A 10,270-nucleotide genomic window follows, 5' to 3' on the forward strand; every position below is an offset into this window, starting at 1 on the left:
ATATATATATATATATATATATATATATATATATATATATATATATATATATATATATATATATATATATATATATAGACAATGAAGAAAAATGACGGAAACATTGAAGATTTTGCAAAGTTGAAGAATTTGAAAAACTGAAGAATTTCAAAAACTGAGGAATTTCAAAAATGAAGATTTTCAACTTTGGTGGCGGCGTGACCCACCGTATAAGAATGATGATTTCAGACACCGTGTACAATTGTCGTAGGGTTCTGAGAATCAAATTCTTCATTAATTTCTTCACACTTAGAGTGTTATTCTTCATTGATTGAAGAAAAACGTTTCTTCATGTGTTGCACATCTAAGTCATCAATTTTGCATAAGTGTCAGGATGTGTGTCCTTTTCAGGGAACATTCGAAGATTCTAAGATATTTAGCTCATACCGCAACTTGCTAAATCTCTTCTCATCCAAGGGCTTTGTGAAGATATCGGCTAGCTGTTCTTCAGTCTTCACGTGCTCGATTGAGATGTCGCCCTTCAACACATGATCACGAAGAAAATGATGACAAATCTGAATGTGCTTTGTCTTCGAGTGCTGGACTGGGTTGTGAGCAATCTTGATGGAACTCTCATTGTCACAGAGGAGAGGCACATTCTTCACGTTGATGCCGTAGTCCTTGAGGGTTTGCTTCATCCATAGTAGTCGAGCACAGCAAGAACTAGCAACAATGTACTCAGCCTCTGCAGTAGACAGTGATACGCAGTTCTGTTTCTTCGAGGACCAACAGACCAAAGATCGTCCGAGGAAATGACAAGTACCAGATGTTGACTTGCGGTCCACACGATCACCAACATAGTCAGAGTCAGAATATCCAATGAGATCAAAGGTTGAGCCCTTGGGGTACCATAATCCTAGTGTTGGTGTGTGAGCTAGATATCGAGGAATATGCTTCATAGCCTTATGGTGTGATTCCTTCGGTGCAGCTTGAAATCGGGCACACATGCAAACACTAAGCATTATATCTGGCCTAGATGCACATAAGTACAATAACGAACCAATCATAGAGCGGTATACCTTGTGATCGAAGTCAATACCATTTTCATCAGTGCATAGATGGCCATTTGTGGGCATAGGAATTTTGACGCCTTTGCAATCTTGCATGCCGAATTTCCTCAGAACTTCCTTGAGGTATTTCTTCTGAGATATGAATATGCCATTGTGCTGTTGACGAATTTGAAGACCTAAAAAGAATTTCAACTCTCCCATCATAGACATTTGATATTCTTCACTCATCATATAGGAAAATTCATCACTATAACGTTGGTCAGTACAGCCAAAGATAATATCATCAACGTATATTTGGCACACAAACAGTTCACCATCATAAGATTTAGTAAAGAGAGTAGGGTCGAGTGAACCGGGTGTGAAGCCATTCTTCATGAAGAATTCCTTCAAAGTGTCATACCACGCCCGAGGGGCTTGCTTGAGGCCATACAGGGCCTTGTTGAGTCTGAAGACTTTGTTAGGATTCTTTGGATCTTCAAAACCTGAGGGTTGAGCAACATATACTTCTTCCTCAAGCTTACCATTGAGGAATGCACTTTTCACATCCATGTTTTGTAAGATAATATGATGATGGTTAGCATAAGCAAGCAATATGCGAATAACCTCAAGTCTAGCAACAGGTGCAAAAGTTTCATCGAAATCAATTCCTTCAACCTGTGTGTAGCCTTGAGCTACAAGTCGTGCCTTATTCCTCACCACAAGGCCATTTTCATCTTGCTTGTTGAGGTAGATCCACTTTGTGCCAATGATATTATGCTTGCGAGGATCTGGACGTTTGACCAGTTCCCAGACATTGTTGAGCTCGAACTGATGTAATTCTTCTTGCATGGCCTGAATCCACTTAGGCTCCAGAAATGCTTCATCTACCTTAGTGGGCTCTGTAATAGAGACAAAGGCATAGTGCCCACAAAAGTTAGATAAATGTGAAGCTTTTGAGCGTGTGAGAGGACATGGCGCTCGAATGTCATCGATGATCTTTTCCACTTGCACTTCTTTTGCAATGCGAGGATGAGCTGGTTGTCGTTGAGGAATTTGATCAACATTATCTTCAGCACCATTTTCTTCAGCATTTTCATCAGGTGCACCAGCTCGATTTTCTTCACGTTCTGGAATGAATTCTTCAACAGATTCTTCGGTAGGAATAACATCCTCAGTAGCCTTGAACTTGATAGAATCCTCAGGTGCTGGTTCATCTATCACAGAAGGTAGGTGCTCTCTTTGCGAGCCATTAGTTTCATCGAACCGCACATCTACAGTTTCAACAACCTTGCGAAGAACGTTGTTGAAGACTCTGTAGGTGTGTGAGTCCTTTCCGTAACCTAGCATAAAACCTTCATGTGCTTTCGGTGCAAATTTAGCATTGTGATGAGGATCTCTAATCCGACATTTAGCACCGAAGACTTTGAAATAACTCACATTGGGTTTCTTGTCAGTGAGGAGTTCATAGGCAGTCTTCTTGAAGAATTTGTGAAGATATACCCGATTGATGATGTGGCACGCAGTATCAATTGCATCAATCCAAAAACGACGAGGCGTTTTGTATTCATCAAGAAGTAAAACAGATATTTCAGTACGAGGACGTGTGAAATGAAGGTTCATTTCATCATGATTCGCCTGCGTCCTTTCAGGCAATTTTGTCAGGCCTCCAGCAAATTCTTCAGACGTTTAAAGCACGTCTGGAGACCTGACCCTGCATAAGGGATTAGTTCTTTTTCTTCACCACCCACATCTGAAGGGGTGGCAAAGAGTTCATCACTCTGCGATCACCATATGAGAAAGGTGGCATAGAGGCCAATCCATTTCGTTTCACATAAGAGGGGATAGGGTAAGCATATGAATAAGTAGAAAAAATCTTCGAGGACTTATGAACATAATGATTTGAAGAATAATGTGCATATTCATAGTCCTTAGCTCTACCCTGCAAAACAGAATTGTTAGCACAATGATGATCATATGAGGACTTTGATCCATTTGAGGAATTTGATCCACGTGAGGAATTTGGTCCGTATGAGGACTTGGATCCATATGAAGAATTAGGTCCATATGAAGAGTTTGATCCGGGGTTCCTATTCTTCACAGGTGGTGTCATGAGGACATTGACCTGAAGACTTTCAACATAGCTTTTGGGAACCCAAATTTTCTTCATAGGGGAACCGTTCCTGCAGTTAGTCCCAACATATCTAGCAAATACTTCACCATTCTGATTTTTGAACAGTTTATAGTTGGAGTCAAATGACTCATCAGAAGAATGAGGAGATTCACATGTAAAGCCAGATAAGTTGGATGGATCAACTGGAGGTCCCTTTGCAGCAACGCATGAGGTTTTGGGGTACTGCTCAGGCTTCCAATATGTTCCATCAGCATTGAGTTTCCTCTCAAAGGCAATACCCTCTTTCCTAGGGTTTTTGTTGAGGATCTGCTTTTTGAGCACATCACAAATAATCTGATGCCCTTTGAGGCTTTTGTACATGCCTGTCGTGTACAATTCCTTCAGCCCTGCATCATTAGTAGTACTAGCAATGTCCTCAGATGAGGAATTAGTGATAGCAGAGGTAGGTGAAGGATTTGTAACAGTTGAAGAATTTGAATATTCAGGTGATGAATTAGCAGATTCACGTTCAATGCACTTTAAGCATGGAGGAACAAATTCTTCTTGAGTAGCGCTGATTTGTTGAGCAAGTAATGAATCGCAATCCTTCTGAAGATCTTCATAACTCACTCTTAGCTTCTCAAGATCTTGCTTTCTTTAAAGAAATTCATAAGAAATCTTCTTGTGATCAGATAAGAGAGTGTTATGATGACTTTGAAGATTGTCAAACTTAGACTGAAGTCTCTCAAGATTTTCAGTTAAGTCTTTAGTGCGGTCCATTTCATCACCCAACATATCATCACTTTTGTCTAGCATGTTTTGAAGTTTTTCAATAGCCTTTTGTTGTTTACAGCAATCTTAGCAAGTTTAGAGTAGCTGGGCTTTAGATTTTCATCAGATTCATCCTCACTAGATTCAGAGGAGGGGTATTTTGTTACCTTGGCACCCTTTGCCATGAAGCAATAGGTGGGAGCGTAGTCATCATTGTCTTCGTCAGCCTTGTTGGTGCGGTCAATTTCTCCAGAGTTGAAGATAGACTTGCTAACGAAAGCAGTAGCGAGAGCCAGCCTTGCCACACCAGACTCGGACTCCTCAGATGCCTCCTCTTCCTCATGTTCCTCAAATTCAGCTTCAGAGTCCATTTCCTTGCCAATGAATGCCCGAGCCTTCTTGGACCTGCTCTTCTTGTTTGATGAAGACTTCGAGGATTTTGATGATGAAGATTTTGAAGATTTCTTCTTCTTCTTAGCGTCATCAGAACTGTAATCCTTGTATTTCTTCTTCTTTAATTCCTTTTCCCACTAAGGACAATCCTGAATATAGTGACCAGGTTTCTTGCATTTGTGGCAAAGTCTTCTATTATAGTCACTTGATGAGGAATCACTGCTCCTTGAGGATTTTCCAAAGCGACCACGTCTTGAGAACTTCTGGAACTTCTTGACGAGCTGTGCAAGCTCTTGGCTCAATTCTTCAGGATCACCAAGGCTAGTACCAGAGTCTTCACATTCAGATTCAGACACAACCTTGGCCTTCAGGGCACGTGGTTTGCCATATCTTGAACCATAGAGATCTCTCTTTTCAGCAAGCTGGAACTCATGAGTATTTAGCCTCTCGAGGATATCAGCGGGATCTAGTGACTTGTAATCAGCTCGCTCTTGAATCATTAGTGCCAGAGTATCAAATGAGGAATCTAGCGATCTCAGCAATTTCTTCACCACCTCATGGCCGGTGATGTCAGTGGCGCCAAGCGCTTGAAGCTCATTTGAGATATAAGTGAGGCGATCGAAGGTTTGCTGAACATTTTCATTGTCGAGTCTTTTGAAGCGGTTGAAGAGATTGCGAAGAACATCAACACGAGAGTCACGTTGAGTTGAGACTCCTTCGTTTACTTTGGAGAGCCTATCCCAGATAAGCTTAGCAGTTTCCAAAGCACTCACTCTTCCATACTATCCTTTGCTTAGATGGCCACATATGATATTCTTCGCTTGAGAATCGAGTTGCTTGAATCTCTTCACATCAGCAACATTCAGAGAAGGTGTGACTGAGGGAACACCATTTTCCACGACGTACCAGAGATCATTGTCAATTGCTTCAAGATGCATTCGCATCTTATTCTTCTAGTAGGGGTAGTCCGTGCCATCGAAGGTAGGACACCCAGCGGAGACCTTGATCATACCTGCAGTCGACATAACTAGAACTCCAGGTGGTTAAACCAAAATCACACAGAACAAGGGAGTACCTTGCTCTGATACCAATTGAAAGTGCGTTATATCGACTAGAGGGGGGGTGAATAGGTGATTTTTATGAATTCTTCACTTGAGAAATTTGCCGGTGAGGAAATTCCTTAGTGAAGAACTACTAGCAACGGAATAAGTACTCAGAAGTAAGCATAACAGGATACAGACATAGTCATCATGATGAAATGAAGACAAACACAGAGTACAGGAAGCGTAAACACAGGATAACACAAGATGAAGACAAACAGACTGAAGAAATTGAACTGAGGAAATTGAGAAAGTCTTCAGTCAAAGTCTTCAAACACAGATATGAACAACCACTCAACACAGTAATGAGGAAATGAAAGAGTTGAGGAAATAGAACCAGTAAGGTTGGTGAAGACAATGATTTGGTAGACCAGTTCCAACTGCTGTCTCAGTTGTACGTCTGGTTGGAGCGGCTGAGTATTTAAACTCGAGGACACACAGTCCCGGACACCCAGTCGCTGAGCACACAACTTAGGACACCAAGTCCTCACCGTATTCTCCTTGAACTAAGGTCACGCAGACCTCGTCCAATCACTCGTGGTAAGTCTTCAGGCGACTTCCAAACCTTCACAGACTCGGTCACTCGGTGATCCACAATTCCTCTTGGATACTCTAGACCATGACGCCTAACCGTCTGGAAGAAGCACAGTCTTCAAAGGTAACAAGCGTTGGATCCACGCAGGATCAATCTCTTCAGTGATGCTCAATCACTTTGGGGTTTGTAGGTGTTTGGGTTTGAGTTTTTCCTCACTCGATGATTTTCGCTCAAAGTCCTCGGAGGATGGGTTGCTCTCAAATGGCAAGTGTCAGTTTCTCTCGGAGCAGCCAACCAACTAGTGGTTGTAGGGGGTGGATATTTATATCCTAGGGAGCAGCCCGACATGATAAGACATAAATGCCCTTGTCTGATATGACCGTTAGGTGGATAAGATATTTTGGGACAGCTGGCGCGCAGCACAGCAACGGTCGGAAATTTGACTATCAAATTCCTCAGGGCTATCATGTTCCTCACTGTGTAGGCAATCCGCACTGGAGAATTCCTAACTCCTTAGTCAGAACAAATTCCTCAGCGACCAGAAGAACTTCGTCTCTGTCACTGAAGAAATTGACTGAACTGTATGAGATTTCCAAAGGCTTCACCCGAAGGGTTTGGTAGGTTTAGGATTTTGAGTTGAGCATCACATGGAAATTTTTCCTTAGTATTTCCTCGACGCCCTTTAACAGTATGGTGTTTCCTATGACTCAAGAAAGAGAAAAACAAAACTATGAAAACGAAAGTCTTCAAGCTTCATATTCCTCGCATGAATATCAAGTCTTCACGGATACACCAATTTCTTCACTTTCAAAGTCTTCATGAAAGTCTTCAGGAATACCAAAATCTTCAGTCAAAGATATTCATTTTTAGGGGTCGACTTTCTCTGTAAATATCAAACTCCTCATAGACTTATAGACATGTGTACACTCACAAACACATTAGTCCCTTAACCTATAAGTCTTCAATACACCAAAATCACTAAGGGGCACTAGGTGCACTTACACATCCCCAAGCTTAGACGCTTGAGTCTCCTTGAATATTTACTTGGGGTGCCTTGGGAATATCCAAGCTTGAGCTCTTGCCTCTCTTCCTTTTCCTCATATCGAGACCTCCTCGATTAGACACTTCATCCACACAAAACTTCAACAGAAAACTCGGTAAAATCCGTTAGTATAATAAAGCAAATCACCACTCTAAGTACTGTAGCAAACCAATTCATATTTTGTTTTTGCATTGTGTCTACTGTAACATAAATTTTTCATGGCTTAATCCACTGATATAAATTGATAGATTCATCAAAACAAGCAAACTATGCATCAAAAACAGCATCTGTCAAAAACAGAACAGTCTGTAGTAATATGAACATCCACCATACTTCTGTTACCCCAACAATTCTACGAAAATTAGGAAAAATAAACAAGTTGCACGTAAAGACAGTGCAAAAGGAATCAGAACCAATTGACATTCCAGATAAAAATGTAAAATCGCGCACTACAGCCAAAGTTTCTGTCCTGCACCGTACAAACCAACAAGCATTATAAACATCCTAAAGGCAAACCTTGGCACATTATTTTTATAATACAATGGAATTGTACAAGGGGATAATTATTTTTGATGAAAAGTTTCTGTAATCAATATTCACAAAGTTTCCGTGAGCATGAACAAAGTTCAAGGCTAGCTCCCACTTCAACAATGCTTGTCTTTCTCACTTTCACTTTCCTTTTTGAAAAGTTTTTAGGTTCCCCTCTTTATTTTTTTGTTTTTAGACTATATGAAAGCAAACGACAGAAATAAATGACTCTCTAAAACTTCCGGGTTGTCTCCCTGGCAGCGCTTCCTTTAAAGCCATTAAGCTAGGCATATAGTGCTCAAGTAATGGATCCACCCGGATCCCAAGGTATATCAAAGCCAATTTTAATTAACAATGATCTGTAATTTAGTAATGAGCACAAATTAACATATATCATGCAACAACGAAGTCTAACTCTCTTCCTATGCATCGGAATGTCATAAAAGAACAATTCGTGCACACCTAGTAAAGGCCAATGCATAGTATAAACAGTTTCTTGCAATTCTAACGTGTTGGAAACATAAAGAGGCGGAGATGTAGTTCCTATCACATAATAATTGCAAGTAGGAGCAGCAAGCACATGCATATTGTATTCATCAAAATAATCATGTGCAATGGTAAAAGGCAACCCAACAATACAATTCTTAATAAGCACAAACTTCTCCGATAAAGTGTAGTAGGGAGAATTCAAAAAGATAATAGGACTGTCATGCGTGGGTGCAATAGCAAAAAAATTCATGTTTAACATAAGAAACTATAGCAAGTTAATCTCCATAAGCATAATTCATATTGGCATCTTGGCCACAAGCACAGCAAGCATCATCAAAAAGGGATATTTCAAACAAATTCAAGGGATCATAGCAATCATCCTTCGGTAAGCACGAAGGGGAAGTAAACAATGTATGAGTTGAAGAGTTACTCTCATTAGAAGGTGGGCACGGGTAGCTAATCTGCTCTTCCTCCTTTTGTTATTCGCTCTCCTCATCATCTTTTTCATCCAATGAGCTCACAGCTTCATCCATTTCTTCATCCATAGCTTCCTGCAAAATATTAGTCTCTTCTTGGACAGGGGAGACTTTCTTCATAAAAGCATTAATATAATAATTGTATTCATAATTTTCATAGCAATATCTAAGTATAGCAAGATTTTCAAGCCTATAACCATCACCATCAAAAGCTTCATACTTTTCAAACAAAGCTTCAATTTCATAAGCAACCTTAAAAGCAACAAATTCTTCTATTTGTTCCACATCATAGTAATCATATATACCATTAGCATAAGAAGCTAAGGTTTCATTATCATTAAATTTGCATGAAAAGGGAAGGTGTGGAGCCTTCATCCTAGAGCAACAAGTAATATCATATCTCAAGCAGAGATTCCAGGCATACCAACGCAACATAATAAATTGATCCCATAATAGTTCCCCTTTTTGTGTCGAGCGACAATCCCTAAAGTATTCACGTTGATCCAACGTGTCTTCCATTATAAAGTTGAATGGGGTTTTCTCTGGATTATCAAAGTAGTACATAATATCTTTCACATAATGAGAATCGGGGGTTTTAGGAGTTACCCCATCTACATGAGTAGCAAGTACATCTAATTTTTTTGGTATTTTGCGTTCCATATCCATAACTAAAGATAGAGAACAACTAAGAACAACAAATAAAAATTACTAGTGATAAAGCAAACAAGCACACACGAGAATATTTACCCCACGCTATGACTCCCCGACAACGGTGCCAGAAAAAGGTCTTGATGACCCGCAAGTATAGGGGATAGCTGTAGCCTCTTTCGATAAGTAAGAGTGTCGAACCCAACGAGGAGATAAAGGTAGAACAAATACTCTCTCAAGTCCTATCGGCCACTGATATGACTGTACGCACGCTTGACGTTCGCTTTACCTAGAACAAGTATGAAACTAGAAGTACTTTGTAGGTGTGATAGGATAGGTTTGCAAGATAATAAACAACACGTAAATAAAAAGTAGGGGCTGTTTAGATAAAGAAGCAATAAAGTAAATATAGCGAGTGTGGAAAAGTGGTGGTAGGAGTTGTGAAATTGTCCCTAAGCAATTGACTATGTTACTAGACCGACAACAAGTTTTATGTGGGAGAGGCATAAGCTAACATACTTTCTCTTCTTGGATCATATGCACTTATGATTGGAACTCTAGCAAGCGTCCGCAACTACTAAAGATTCATTAAGGTAAAACCCAACCATAGCATTAAAACATCAAGTCCCCTTTATCCCGTACGCAACAATCCCCTTACTCAGGTTTATGCTTCTGTCACTCAAGCAACCCACCATAAAAGAATCATGAACGTATTGCAACACCCTACAACGGCAATCCCTCACGCTTGCGCGACACGGAGGGCACAATAGGACAGCAACATAACCACAAGCAAATTAAATCAATCATAGCAATTCATGAACCACCAATAGGACAACGAAAATCTACTCAGACATCATAGGATGGCAACACATCATTGGATAATAATATGAAGCATAAAGCACCATATTCAAGTAGAGGGTACAGCGGGTTGCGGGAGAGTGGACCGCTGTAGATAGAGGGGGGAAGGTGATGGAGATGTTGGTGAAGATGACGGTGGTGTTGGTGAAGATCGCGGTGATGATGATGGCCCCCGACGGCGTTCCGGCACCACCAGAAGCAAGGGGGAGAGAGCCCCCCTTCTTCTTCTTCTTCCTTGACCTTCTCCCTAGATGGGAGAAGGGTTTCCCCTCGAGTCCTTGGCTCCCATGGA

Source organism: Triticum dicoccoides, chromosome 5B, assembly GCF_002162155.2.
Source record: "Triticum dicoccoides isolate Atlit2015 ecotype Zavitan chromosome 5B, WEW_v2.0, whole genome shotgun sequence".
In the NCBI taxonomy this organism is placed as follows: domain Eukaryota; kingdom Viridiplantae; phylum Streptophyta; class Magnoliopsida; order Poales; family Poaceae; genus Triticum; species Triticum dicoccoides.